This window comes from Manis pentadactyla, chromosome 13 (assembly GCF_030020395.1).
Source record: "Manis pentadactyla isolate mManPen7 chromosome 13, mManPen7.hap1, whole genome shotgun sequence".
NCBI lineage: Eukaryota > Metazoa > Chordata > Mammalia > Pholidota > Manidae > Manis > Manis pentadactyla.
Window position 1 is genome coordinate 22,263,657 of NC_080031.1, and position 14,448 is coordinate 22,278,104.

Sequence of the window (14,448 nt, forward strand, 5' to 3'; positions counted from 1 at the left end):
GAGAATATTCCATGTGCACTTGAGAGCATGTATATCCTATTGCTTTTGGATGTAGAGTTCTATAGATGTTTATTAGGTCCATCTGCTCTACTGTGTTGTTCAGTGCTTCCATGTCCTTACTTATTCTCTGCCTGGTGGATCTATCCTTTGGGGTGAGTGGTGTGTTGAATTCTCCTAGAATGAATGCATTGCAGTCTATTTCTCCCCTTAGTTCTGTTATTACTCGTTTCACATATGCTGGTGCTCCTGTGTTTGGTGCATATATATTTAGAATCGTTATATCCTCTTGTTGGACTGAGCCCTTTATCATTATGTAGTGTCCTTCTTTATCTCTTTTTACTTTCTTTGTTTTGAATTCTATTTTGTCTTATATTAGTACTGCAACCCCTGCTTTCTTCTCACTCTTGTTTGCTTGAAATATGTTTTTCCATCCCTTGACTTTTAGTCTGTACATGTCTTTGGGTTTGATTTGAGTTTCTTGTAAGCAGCATACAGATGGGTCTTGCGTTTTTATCCATTCTATTACTCTATATCTTTTGATTGGTGCATTCATCCCATTAACATTTAGGTTGACTATTAAAAGATATGTGCTTATTGCCATTGCAGGCTTTAAATTCGTGGTTACCAAATGTTCAAGGTTAGCCTCTTTAGTATCTTACTGCCTAACTTAGCTCGCTTATTGAGCTGTTATATACACTGTTTGGAGATTCTTTTCTTCTCTCCCTTCTTATTCCTCCTCCTCGTTTCTTCATATGTTGGGTGTTTTGTGCTGTCCTCTTTCAAGGAGGGCTCCCTTCCAGAGCAGTCCCTGTAAGATGTTCTATAGAGGTGGTTTGTGGGAAGCAAATTCCCTCAGCTTTTATTTGTCTGGGAATTGCTTAATCCCACCGTCATATTTGAATGATAGTCGTGCTGGATACAGTATCCTTGGTTCAAGGCCCTTCTGTTTCATTGTATTAAATATGTCATGCCATTCTATTCTGCCCTGTAGGATTTCTGTCAAGAAGTCTGATGTTAGCCTGATGGGTTTTCCTTTATAGGTGACCTTTTTCTCTCTAGCTGCCTTTAAAACTCTTTCCTTGTCCTTGATCTTTGCCTTTTGAATTATTATGTGTCTTGGTGTTGTCCTCCTTGGATCCTTTCTGTTGGGGGTTCTGTGTATTTCCGTGGTCTGTTCAATTATTTCCTCCCCCAGTTTGGGGATGTTTTCAGCAATTATTTCTTCTAAGATACTTTCCATCTCTTTTCCTCTCTCTTCTTCTTCTGGAACCCCTATAATACGGATATTGTTCCTTTTGGATTGGTCACTCAGTTCTCTTAATATTGTTTCATTCCTGGAGATCCTTTTATCTCTCTCTATGTCAGCTTCTATGCGTTCCTGTTCTTTGGTTTCTATTCCATCAATGGCCTCTTGCATCATATCCATTCTGCTTACAAACCCTTCCAGAGTTTGTTTCATTTCTGTAATATCCTTTCTGGCATCTGTGATCTCCCTCCAGACTTCATCCCGTTTCTCTTGTGTATTTCTCTGCATCTCTGTCAGCATGTTTATGATTCTTATTTTGAATTCTTTTTCAGGAAGACTGGTTAAGTCTGTTTCCTTCTCTGGTGTTGTCTCTGTGATCTTTGTCTGCCTGTAGCTTTGCCTTTTCATAGTGATAGGAATAGTTTGCAGAGCTGGGACGAGTGACGGCTGGAAGAACTTCCCTTCTTGTTGGTTTGTGTCCCTCCTTTCCTGGGAGAACAGCAACCTCTAGTGGCTTGTGCTGCGCAGCTGTGCGCAGACAGGGTTTCTGCTTCCTGCCCGGCTGCTATGGAGTTTATCTCCGCTGTTGCTGTGGGCGTGGCCTGGCTCGGGCAGCTGCTCCAAAGTGGTGGAGTCACGTTGGAGCAGGAGCTGCTGGGAGGCTATTTATCTCTGTAAGGGTCCTCCCTGCTCCCTGCAGCCCATGGGTTAGGGTGCCCAGATATCCCCGGATTCCATACCTCTGGATTAAGTGTCCCGCCCTGTCCCTTTAAGACTTCCAAAAAGCACCCGCCCAAACAAAACAACAACCACACACACACAGAGACAAAAAAAATTTTTTTAATTAAAAAAAAAAAAAAAGTTGGCCGCTCGTTTTTCTTTATTCTCCGGCGCCAGCCTCAGGCATCTGCTCACCGGTCTTGCTGCCCTCTTTCCCTAGTAGGGGTCCCTATTCCTTTAATACTTCCAAAAAGCGCTCGCCAAGACAAAACAGTGAAAGAAAAAAAAAATTTGGTCGCTTGCTTTTCTAGTGTCTTCCGGCTCCAGGCCTCCGGTGCCCGCTCACTGTTCTTGCTGCCCTGTTTCCCTAGTATTGGGGACCCTATCCCTTTAAGACTTCCAAAAAGCACTTGCCAAAACAAAACAGGAAAAAACAAAAAATTGGTCGCTCACATTTCTTATGTCCTCCGGCTCCCAGCCTCTGGTGCCCGCTCACTGTTCTTGCTGCCCTGATTCCCTAGTATCCAGGGCCACCTGTGCATGCACTGTATCTGCGTTCTATCCCGGATGGCTGGGGCTGGGTGTTCGGCAGTCCTGGGCTCCGTCTCCCTCCCACTCTGCCTATTCTTCTCCCGCCGGGAGTTGGGGTGATGGGCGCTCGGCTCCCACTGGGCCAGGGCTTGTATCTTACCCCCTTCGTGAGGCTCTGGGTTCTCTCAGGTGCGGATGTGGTCTGGATATTGTCCTGTGTCCTCTGGTCTTTATTCTAGGAAGAGTTGTCTTTGTTATATTTTCATAGATATATGTGGTTTTGGGAGGAGATTTCCACTGCTCTACTCACGCCGCCATCTTCCGATCGGCAGAGACTGGATCGTATTTTTTTGCCTTTTCATCTTGACAGGTGCTATTGACTGTCAGCTGGGAGGGCCAATCTTTTCACTTGCTACTGGCCTTTCTTTACTTTGACAACTGCGACCCCTAGTGGCTTCTGTTTGGTAATTGCGTGTAGGCTGCATCTTTGTGTCTTCCCTGACCGATATGGAGGAATCTCCCTGTCTGAGGGCGTGGTCTGCCTTAGGCTGCTTCTCTGCTTTCTCAGCGCCCAGAGGGGTGATGGACGGGGGAGCTGTTTGGCTGTTTACCTCCATGAGGGGTCTCAGAGCTGTTGCCCAGGGGATTAGTGCACCCGGTTTTCCGTGTAATTTCCAGCCACTGGTCTGTGACCAGTGTTGTTTCCATCCAGCTGTTACATCCCTGTCCCTTTAGGACTTTCAAAAAGCACTCACTTTCCTTTGTCACAGGGGTGTCAGCTTTGGAACCCGCTCAGAGGTCTTGCTGCCCTGTTTGCCTAGTTTCTAGCGCTCCACACATGCACTGTGTCTGTGCTCTGGTGCGGTTGGCTGGGGCTGGGTGTTTAGCAGTCCTGGGCTCTCTCTCCCTCTCGCTGGGAGCTGGGGGGATGTGTGCTCAGGTCCCGCCGGGCCGGGGCTTGTATCTTACCCCTTTCAACAGGCACTGGGCTCTCACACGTGTGGATGTAGTCTGGCTGTTTTCCTGTGTCTTCTGGTCTCTGTTTTAGGATTAGTTGTATTTGTTGTATTTTCAAAAATATATATGTTTTTAGGAGGAGATTCCCACTGTCCTACTCATGCCCATGTTGGCTCTGTCCCCTATTTAATATTCTTCATTGCTATAACTAACCAATAAATTTTCATTTGTCTGTTGGACAGCTCTAAGAAGAGCACATTCGGAAACATCCAAGAGCCAGCAAATGTGTGGTTAAAGGTAGTGTGGTGGTGTATTATGTGATTGAAAAGCACTGAATTCCAGAACTACCTCTAAAGTTGGCTTACTGTTTTGAACTTTTGGGTCTTATTACTGCCTTAAAAATATTTATCCTCTTCCTGCTTATACCACAAGGAAGTTTGATGGCAGTGTGAATAATAACCATCTCTTAGGATAAGATGTTAAATGCTGTGCTTTCCAGTGCAGCACTGATCACCATGATAGTCATGTATTATGAAACGTGACATATGCACACATTTCAACAATTAATTATTGCTCACATCTCTAATGCAAAAAATGCAGCTTCTTCACACAGTACAAGTATATGCTTTTTTGGTACTTTTCTAATTACATTTCATTTATATAATTGTGTATGTATTATCCTGCTTTTAATTAAAGCTTACCATCCTAAGCAAACATTCTGTTCTCTTATTTTTCATTTTAGAATACATTTTCAGGACCATTTCATATATATCTGTTATGTTTTCCTCAGTGACTTTATCAGTGGGTGGTATGAATGGAAGTACAATGCCTGAGTCATTCAGCACCCTTCAGATGGGTTTTAAGTTCTTTTCCATCTTTGCTATCATGGAAAGAGTTGTAATAATTTCTCTGTTCTTGTAGTGAGTTTATCTGTAGAAAATAGAATCACTGGATCAACATTTATAAAGTTATGTTATTATATGTGTTGAAAATCACTCCCTAAGAATTTGCACCCACTTAAACTGTTACCAATAATGTGTGGAATTGACTATTGCCACAATCTGTCAGCACTATATGTCAACAATCTTTTATTGTAAAGATTACTCTATTCAACATAGGTGAAAATGATAATCTAATTGGAAATTTAATTTGAATCTATTTAACTAGGAATGAAATTGAACATCTTTCTATATGTTCAATTTATTTAATAAGGAGCAGGTAATTTACATTTGGTTCTTTTGCTGATTATTCATTTTTGTGTGTGTGTATTAAAAAATTGAAGAGTGAAATCCATTGAGACTTCAAAATTATGCTTTTATCTGGCATGTGAGTTATAAATGTATTTTACCAATTTGGCACTTAATAATTCGTTATGGACTATTCTACTATTTGGAGAATAGAAAGGTACATATACAATATGTCCAGTTGACACATAGTTAAACATTAATAAATATTAATTCCCTTTTTATTTCTATCACTTCTTACTTGAAATCAGAGTATAGAATGTTCAGGATACATATCACAAAAATTCTACTCGAAGTTTCAGCGGTGATTCAGAGCTTCCAGAGCTCATTTCTCAGTTCCTGGTCCTTCACAGTAAACCAGAAATTTTAAAGAATATTTTGATTTACAGCAAATTTTCTCCTTTTCTTTCCTTTTAGTCTCACTGACTAATTAATAATGCATGTTGAAAGACTCAGAAAAACAATGAATAGGGGAAGGATTTAACTTTAGGCAACATAGTAGAGTAAAAAAGTGCAAAGTTTAATTCAACTGAATTTAAGACTAAACTACTAGAAAGGTATGAGAGATAAAAACGAAAGAAACATGCTTACTCAAAACAACACATTTCAGTTTCATAATGAACTGGGCCAACTGCCTGGGTGTTTGTTGCAAAAATTTCATTTTTATTTTCTCTTTCTCTACACTTACCCCCATCATGTGTGTGTGAATGTGTTTAGGTTTATTAAGAAAGACACTCTGAATTTAGATAATCATTCTTTCATATTTACATACTTTTTAAGAGCATTTTATAACTGGACTTGGTTCAAGGAATGTAAAAAGCATACTGAGTAAATCATGCAAAACTTTCCTCTGCTTCTAAAACATGACACTCCAAGAATTGATAAGTCCGTGATGAAAACTAAAGAAAGCACTCAGCTGAAGAAATCATTCACTTATGCCAAATCACCCCAGTTAGTGATTATTACATGTGAAGCATCATTAATTTTTTCATTATTTGTCCATTTCTACTCCAATATTTTCATAAAGAATCAGGTAAAAGGATCAAGTAAGTATTATGGATTGCATTTTATTCAGATAAAAACAGTACACAGCCTGTAAGTGATTATGCTTTTATAAGCAATCAAGCACATGTATTTGACTTCCAAATGTTTTATTGATTTTATAATTTTTAAAATTTCTCCTTTGCAGATTATTTCTAAGCTGTGCTTTCACTATGTGGGCTAAACAATGCAGCAAAATAGCAGCGTAACTGAATTCTTACTTTTGGGACTGACACAGGATCCTATGAGGCAGAAAATGGTCTTTGTAATCTTCTTTATTTTCTATGTGAGAACTGCAGTGGGGAATTTACTTATTATCATGACCATCAAGCCCAGCCGAACACTTGGGAGCCCCATGTACTTCTTCCTCTTTTATTTGTCCCTAGTTGATACCTGCTTTTCAACTTCCACAGCCCCTAGACTAATTGTGGATGCTCTCTCTGCAAAGAAAATCATACCTTATAATGACTGCATGACTCAAATCTTTGCACTACATTTATTTATTTGCATGGAAATCTTTGTCCTCATCCTCATGGCCGTTGACCGCTATGTGGCCATCTGCAAGCCCTTGCGGTACCCAACCATCATGAGTCGGCAGGTCTGCATCATTCTGATTGTTCTTGCATGGAATGGGTCTTTTATACATTCTATGGCTCAGATTATCCTGGCCTTGAAGTTGCCTTTCTGAGGACCCAATTTGATTGATCATTATTTTTGTGATATGCAGCCCTTATTGAAACTTGCATGCATGGACATTTATGTGATCAACCTCCTGGTGGTGTCTAATAGTGGGGCCCTTTGTTCAGTTTTGTGATTCTGATGATCTCATACATTGTCATCTTACATTCTCTGTGAAACCACAGTGCAGAAGGGAGGAAAAAAGCTCTCTCCACTTGCACTTCCCACATCACTGTAGTTGTCTTATTCTTTGGTCCCTGTATATTCTTCTATACACGTCCCCCAACCACTTTCCCCAATGACAAGATGGTGTCCGTATTTTATACTATTGGGACACCCTTCCTCAACCCCCTGATCTACACACTGAGGAATGCAGAAGTGAAAAATGCCATGAGAAGGCTGTGGCATATCAAAATTACCTCTGAAAGCAAAAGATGAATTGAGGGCCTTGGATGAATACTTTTTGTGTCGCATTTTAACTGGGTTTCTACAGATATCAGTGTCATAGTGTATAGCCTGACTCCTCCATGCACTCAAATATAATGCACGTGATTTCCTTACCTTTCTCTGTTCTGTCCACAAACTAGTAGCTTTTCCAAACATCCTCATCCTGACTCTTTTCTTGAGCATTCAATTCTGGTATTGCTGATTGTGAAATAATCTCACAACACAGTAGGCAGTCTAGTTTGATAAGAAGAAAGTTGTATATGTGTATAATCATATCTGTTCAAACATGTGAGGATCCTAAACAGCATGTAGCTTGTTCACTATGATTGGTAAGTCCTCCAGAGCATATTTCAAATTAGGTATCCTGCTTTCTCTTGAACACTTCAAAGCAAAGGAACTAATTTTGTGTATCAGGAAGTTAGCTTTATTACATCGTTAGTTGAGCTTTGAAAAGTTCCATATGTAAATCAAAAAAATTTTTATATGTTTATGATATTTAATGTAATTATATTCTAATAAAATATTACTTATTGTTTTATTTGGCTATTAGATAACTGAGACATTATATATGGGATTTTTGAGATGTAGTGTTACAAAGGCCTTGAAATATTCAGCTACTTGTGTGATTGGTGAATAGGGGCTATGATAATAGAATTCTATAACCCCAAGAAGCAAGAAAGTAAAAAAAAGTATTTTCAAAATGAAATAAAAATTAAAAATACACCAGAGATACAATTTACATTTTTGGGATTGAAGCACACAAAGGTACTTGCAAAGAACCTGGTTTGATGAAAAAAAAGATGGTGTTACTTTATGTGAAGTTGGAGTATGTCAGTGAAATGAAGAAAAGTCAGGTAGTATTCACTACACTTGCCTTTAGTTAGTGGTGTTAGAGAGAATCCACTATTTAAGCCCATGATTGCCACTTTCTTTCTCTATCTGTGCTTTCCTAATAAAGGCGTTGTTAGAATTGTTAGACTTCCTGATAGAATTTTGACATGTTAGAACTGCCAATAGAACTTTGGTGCCCAGGGCCGGCACAGCAGATTTACAGCTGTACCTTGGATGTGCATGCTGGGAGTTACATCATGAACGTTTAATATTCATCTATTTCGGTGTATTAAAGTGTACCACCTCCTTAGTAATTGTTGTAAGATTCCATTTTATTCTTAATGCTGTTGTTCTTTATTTAATTGAAAAACCTTGTCACTACCAATGTTGTCCTCCTAATAAATAATCTTTTAAAATAAATTCAGTAGAATAACACATATACTGCATTTTAACTTATTTTTGTTTTCTGGGACATTATGAATCTTAATGTCTGTCCTGGTGTCCCAGCATGTCATTCATGAGGAGGAATATATAATTACCACAGAGTGGAAATGTCATGATCCATCACAAATTTATCTAATCTACATCTCTACAATACCAGTACATGTACACACCTACTATAGGTGTTCATGGTAATTTGATTTTCAGATGAATGAAGGTAAGACATCTAAAAGAAATTAAAGTAAGCCTATATGTAAGTTAAAAAATAATGTTAAGATAATAGAATTATAAAAAAACTTACATTTTATGTGGGTCAAAAGTACTTGGAGTCAAACTATAACTGTGATAATGAAATAAAAGTTTTAAAATTTCTGGGATGCTATATCCATGCAATGGAAGTGAAGACCAAGTCTCAAAAGTGATTCTTCTAAGATGAAAGGAACAAGCAGTGACTGATATGTGTTCAATGCTTTTTTTGTTTTTACCATATTTGTGTCTCACAAAAATAGTACAAAGTTATATATTCCTATTGAAAATTTCTAGATGAAAAATCTGGATTTCAGAAAAGTACACCAGTATATTGAGTTTGTTCTGCTAAGAAATACCAGAAGAAAGGTTTCAAACCAGTTTTCTGTGTCTCCCAAGTCAATAACAAATACCTGTATCCTACATTATGCCTTATTTAAAAGATCTTTTTAAATGGCTGAAAACACAGGAGACATTAAGAAGTTGATTCAGTCATCATAAACTGCCCTTATTTAAGCTTCAGGATAGGTGGTAGATTATAATGACGAAGAGTATGACCCCTGGGGTCACTGCATCCAAACACAGACTCTACCACATTTTTAACAGGTTTATTGAGATATTTTTTGACATACTAAAATTATATACATTTAGGGTGTGCAACTTCATGTTTTATATATAATGTGAAAGATCACCACTATTAGACTAATTAACATATCCATTGTCTCTACAGAGTTATTGTGTGTGTGTGTTTGTGTGTGTGTTCAATTAGAAGATTGAATTTAAGCTCTATCATTTTTGTAATTTCAAGTATACCATATGGAATTGTTAACTATAGTCACCATGCTGTATACTAGATCTCTAGAACTTACTCATTCTACATAACTAGAACCTGTACACTTGACCAGTATCTCTCCATTCCCCACAACCCCTGGCCCCAGGTAACCACCACTAGACTCTTTGCTTCTGTGAATTGGGCTAAGTGATTTCCACATATCAGTGAGCTCATGCAGTATGTCTCCTTCTGTTTCTTGTTTATTCCATTTAACATAATGTCCTTCAGCTCGATCCATGTTGTTGCAAATGACAGGGTTTCTCTCTTTTTAAAATCTGCATATATATTACATTTTGTCTATTGCTTCATCAGTCAAGGCTAATAAGTTTACATCCATATCTTGGCCATTGTGAATAAAGTGGCAGTGACCATAGACGGGATTTCAGGTTCTTTGGATACATACCCAGCAGCAGGATTGATGGATGGTTGTCCTATTTTAAACTTTTTGAAGAACCTTCATATTCTTTTCCATAATGGCTGTACTAATTGACATTCTACTGGTTGTGCACATGTGTTCCCTTCACTCCATGTTCTTACCAATACTTGTTACATTGAGTCTTTTTGGTAATAGCCATCCTGACAGGTGTGAGGTACAATTTTTTTTTCAGCTTTGAAGAGATATAATTAACATATAACATTGTATGAGTTCAAGAAGTAAACCTGTTGATTTGCTACACATATATATTGCAAAGTGATTGCACTATAGCATTAACACCTCTAAAACAAGACATAATTTCTACTTCCTTTTTGTGATGAGAAAATTAAAAATCTCCTCTGTATGTAATATATTATTATTGACAGTATTTCAAGTCTATTAACACAATATAATCATCATGCTGTACGTTAAATCCCCAGAGCTTATTTGTCTTAAAACTGGAATTTTTTACACTTTGACCAGAATCTTCCCCATTTTCCCCATCCCCCAGCAAATGGCAGCTATCATTCTACTTTCTGTTTCTGTGAGTTCAGCTATTTTAGATTCTTCATGTAGGTGACATCATGCAGAATGCATTTTTCTGTCTGACTTATTTCACTTAATACAATGCTCTCAAGGTCCAACCATTCCATCCATATTGACATAAATGGCAGGATTTCATCTTTCTCTTGGCTGAATAATATTCCTTTGTATATGCATATATATGTATATATATACACACACACATGCATGTGTTTATATACATGACTTTGTCTCATATGTACACATTCACACACACACTATATTTACAAATGTGTGTGTATTTTCTTCCATGTAGAAGATAAGTTGTCCAAATACATCACATATATGTGGGTTTATTTGTATATTCTCTCTTCTGCTCCATTTGTTTTTATATGCCTCTTTTTCTTGTGCTAATACCTTACTTTTGATTACTATAGTTTTGTAATCAAATTTTAGATCAAGAATTGTGATGCCTCAGCTTTCTACTTCTTGCTTAATAGGCTTTGGCTACTACAGGTCTATTTTGGTTCCATATGGTTTTAGGAATTTTTTTTCTGTTTTTTAAATAACATCATTGGGATTTTACAGAGGTGGCATTGATCACTGTGGATCACTTTGGATATTAAGATATTTCAACAATATTCATTTTTTTACTACTTGGACAGAGTATGTCTTTCCATTTATTTGTATCTTTTATTCTTTTCATCAATGTTTTATAATTTTCAGTGTACAAAACTTTAATCACTGTGGTTAGGCTAATTCTTAAATATTTACTCTTTTTATTGCTTATGTGAATGAAATAATGTTCTCTTTATCATTTTGAATACTTCATTGTAAGTGCTTAGTAACACATGGATTTTGTTGGTTATCTATCTTACAACTTTACTAAATTCATTAGTTCTAACATGTGTGTTTGTGTGTGTGTGTGTGTGTGTGTGTGTGTGTGTGTACTCTTCAGGTTTTCCATGTATGTGATCATGTCCTCTGTAAACAGAGATAATCTTACTTCTACCCTTCTGACTAGGTTTCCCTTTATTTGCCTAATGGATCTGGCTAGAAATGTTGAATAGAAGAGTGACATCTTTGTCGTGTTTTGGATCCTAGAAGAAAATCTGTAGTTTTTCACCATTGTGATATTAGCTGTGAGTTTTTTATGCATAGCCTTATTTTATTTAGTTGCATTTCTCTTACTTTGTTAAAAGTGTTTTTATAAAAGGGTGCTAAATTTTATCAAAGGCTTTTTCTGCATCTATTGAGATGCATCCCAGGTATAAATCTCAGTTGGTTGTGATGAATGATCCTTTAATGTGCTGTTGAATTCACTTAGATAGTGTTCTACTTAGGATTTTTGCATCAATGTTCATCAGGAAAATTGCCTAATTTTTTTTTCCTTGTCTACGGTTTTAGAATAAGGGTGTGCTGGTATTTAGAAAGCATTTAGAGGTGTTCCCTGTTCTTCTACTTTTCAGAAGAGTTTAAAAAGGGTTGGTATTAGTAGATCTTTGAATGTCTGGTGGTATTCACCCATAAAACTATCTGGTCCTGGACCTTTCTTTAGTAGAAAATGTTTTATTATTAATTCATTCTTCTATTTTGTTATTGGTTTGTTAAGGCCTTCCATTTCTATCTCATCATTCTCTTTCTCTCTTAATGTTTTCCTTTGTTGTTGATTTTTTGCAGTGATATTCTTGGATTCCTTTGCAGTTTTCTCTGTGATGCCTCTCTGAGTAAAAAGATGATGCAATCATGTATGGTTGTTTTTAATGTGTGGTTACTGTGAGGCTTGCCTAAAGCCACTTTTGGTATCAGAGTTTGCTAACATCATAGCATCAATCACTTCTACTTCTCCAGTCAAACACTTCATGTTATTGATGTTACACTTTACATCTATTCATACTGTTTCAATTACTCAGCTTTTCTAGTTATACTCCTTCTTAAAACATTTGTCTTTTAATGTTTACATTAAGACTAAGATTTCCATACTACCATTAATGTAATACAGTATTCTGTAATTGACTTTATATATAATTATATAAAGTAAGTTTTATATTTTCACAAATGTTCATGTTGTTGTTTATTGTCCTTTCCATTCAGTTTGAAGGACCCACTTTAGCATTAGTTGTGAAGTATTTCTGGTGGGGATGATCTACCTCAGTTTTTGTTTGTGTGGGAATGTCTTTATAGCCTCTTCCATGTTTAAAAAACACTTTTTTCTGAGTACTCAATTTTTAATTAGTATTTTCTTTCATTCAGTACTTTGAATATATCATCCCACATCTGCTATTCATCAAGGTTTCTGTTAAGAAACACAAGAAGGAACAACTTAGGGCTCCAGTTGAGAGCAGAGGTGTTTCCAGTGACCTTCTTCTGCTTTTATGAGTGACACTATTTTTAGTCCTTCTTTTCTTTACCACCCTTCCCACAATTGATCTTTTTTAACCCAATACTGCTGGTCAGTTCTGAAGCACCTAAGAGCTCCAAATCCTTGTTTGCATATGATTAGTGAATATGAGGAGGGTTAACTTGCTGTGCTTATATGCTAAAAAGAAATCAAGTTTTAAGTTTATTATATATGAGATGTTTCTGACACAAAGTTAGGAAAACTTCAGAGAATAATTTATAGGATTCTGAAAAGTTACATCTCTATGTCATAAGATATTCCTCCTAGAAAACAGATAACAATTTTTTCAATGTTCTGTGAGAAGACAGCTATCACAATTACTGTGCTGAAGACAGCTATCAAATTACTGTCATACTTGACAGTAATTCAGTCTTCTAACAGGTAAGTGACAGATTATCTCCATCTTTTTACCCAGAGAGGCATCATTACAAAAAAATACAAGATAATTTTCTAACATATGTTCATACCTATTTTGATTACACTGTTCCCCCACACTCTGAGAGACTAACAACAACAACAAAAAGACCCAAACTTTTAAAGATTTACTGTTAATATAGGAAATAAGTAGAATGAATATATATGTTAGGGAAAAATGATCTTGTGAACTCAAAAAATCTTTAATGAGCACCAGGTGTATGAAAAGCCATCATTGCAAGCAGGCAGAGAGGAACATATTCCATGTGTTAAGGTTGATTGTAGTAATCCATTAGTCTCATTCAATATTATGTATTTATTTCTTGTAACCCATTTTTTGTGTCAGATTCCACTGACAATATAATGGAAGGTATTAACCCTCCTCTTAAAAATATTGTATGTGTGGTCCTGCACATAACATAGATAAAAACGTGGATCAATATCAGGAGGATATCAAAAATGGAAAGTTTCTTTTTGCTCCCTGAAGGCCTAAGATTCATAAAGAAGAAAGACTTTAAGATGATTTTTATGGTCCTTTGTATGGGTGTCAATTCACACCCTATGTGGTGTTGCTGTTCAGAGTACATCTTCTTGTACAATAATTGAACAACTTCAAAGGTTAATAAAACTGATCTCAAGTTTTTCTTTTTTTTTTTCAGGTGCTACATGAGAAGGGTGTCTGTCTCTCTACCATACCAATAAATATAAGGCCTCAGTAAATCTGTGCTGTGAATATGTTTTGTAATCAGTATTTTACTACAACAATTAGATATATATCATCAGACTTTATAGGTAGTTGGGAATGTTTGGTTTCAATGTTCTTACTGATCGTCTCCAAAATACAAGACGTTGCATTGCAACTGTGGAGAATGAAACTTGTGAATAGAGCTTTCCAATATGTTAGTTCCAGGAAGGAATCAAAATTAAGCACAATTTTTGTTATAATCAATACTATCTAATATTATAAAAAAGTCACAAGGAAAGGCCTCAGGGAGCAGGAGAATGTATTTTCTTTATCACAGGCTATCACTGAAGGTCTTGTAGGGGAAGTTTCTCAGCAGTTGGGCCCTAAAGTTCACAGAAAGGTGAAGCAGTAAAGCAGGAGGCATTTCAGGAAAACAGGAGGGTGGAGAGGAGTTTGAATACTCTACACCTACTTACTTATGTTAATCCTTGGCTACTACGTCATGTCTACTGCAGAGCTCCCATCTGACCTACTTACTAATCTTTGTATGTTCCCATTGCAATCAAAACACACCCTGTTTATAAACAGATTTCAGTAAATATTTATTGGTTTGATAGTATTCTAGCTTTTCTAGGTCATGGAAATTAGAGACTACAAAGTAGATTTAAAATCCTTCCGTTTAACATAGAAAAAAAAATTCCTGAAGTGGACTTGAGGCCCGAGACCATATTTTTCAAATAAATCAATAAATAATAAATAAAATAGCCTGAATTGTTTGGAATATGAATGGATAGAAA

The 14,448-nt window shown here is 36.7% G+C and overlaps 1 pseudogene; it reads left to right on the forward strand.

The window, feature by feature from the left end:
• The first annotated feature begins 5,926 nt into the window (after positions 1–5,926).
• On the forward strand, positions 5,927–6,855 carry LOC118915944 (olfactory receptor 4C11-like; annotated as a pseudogene).
• The last annotated feature ends 7,593 nt before the right edge of the window (positions 6,856–14,448 follow it).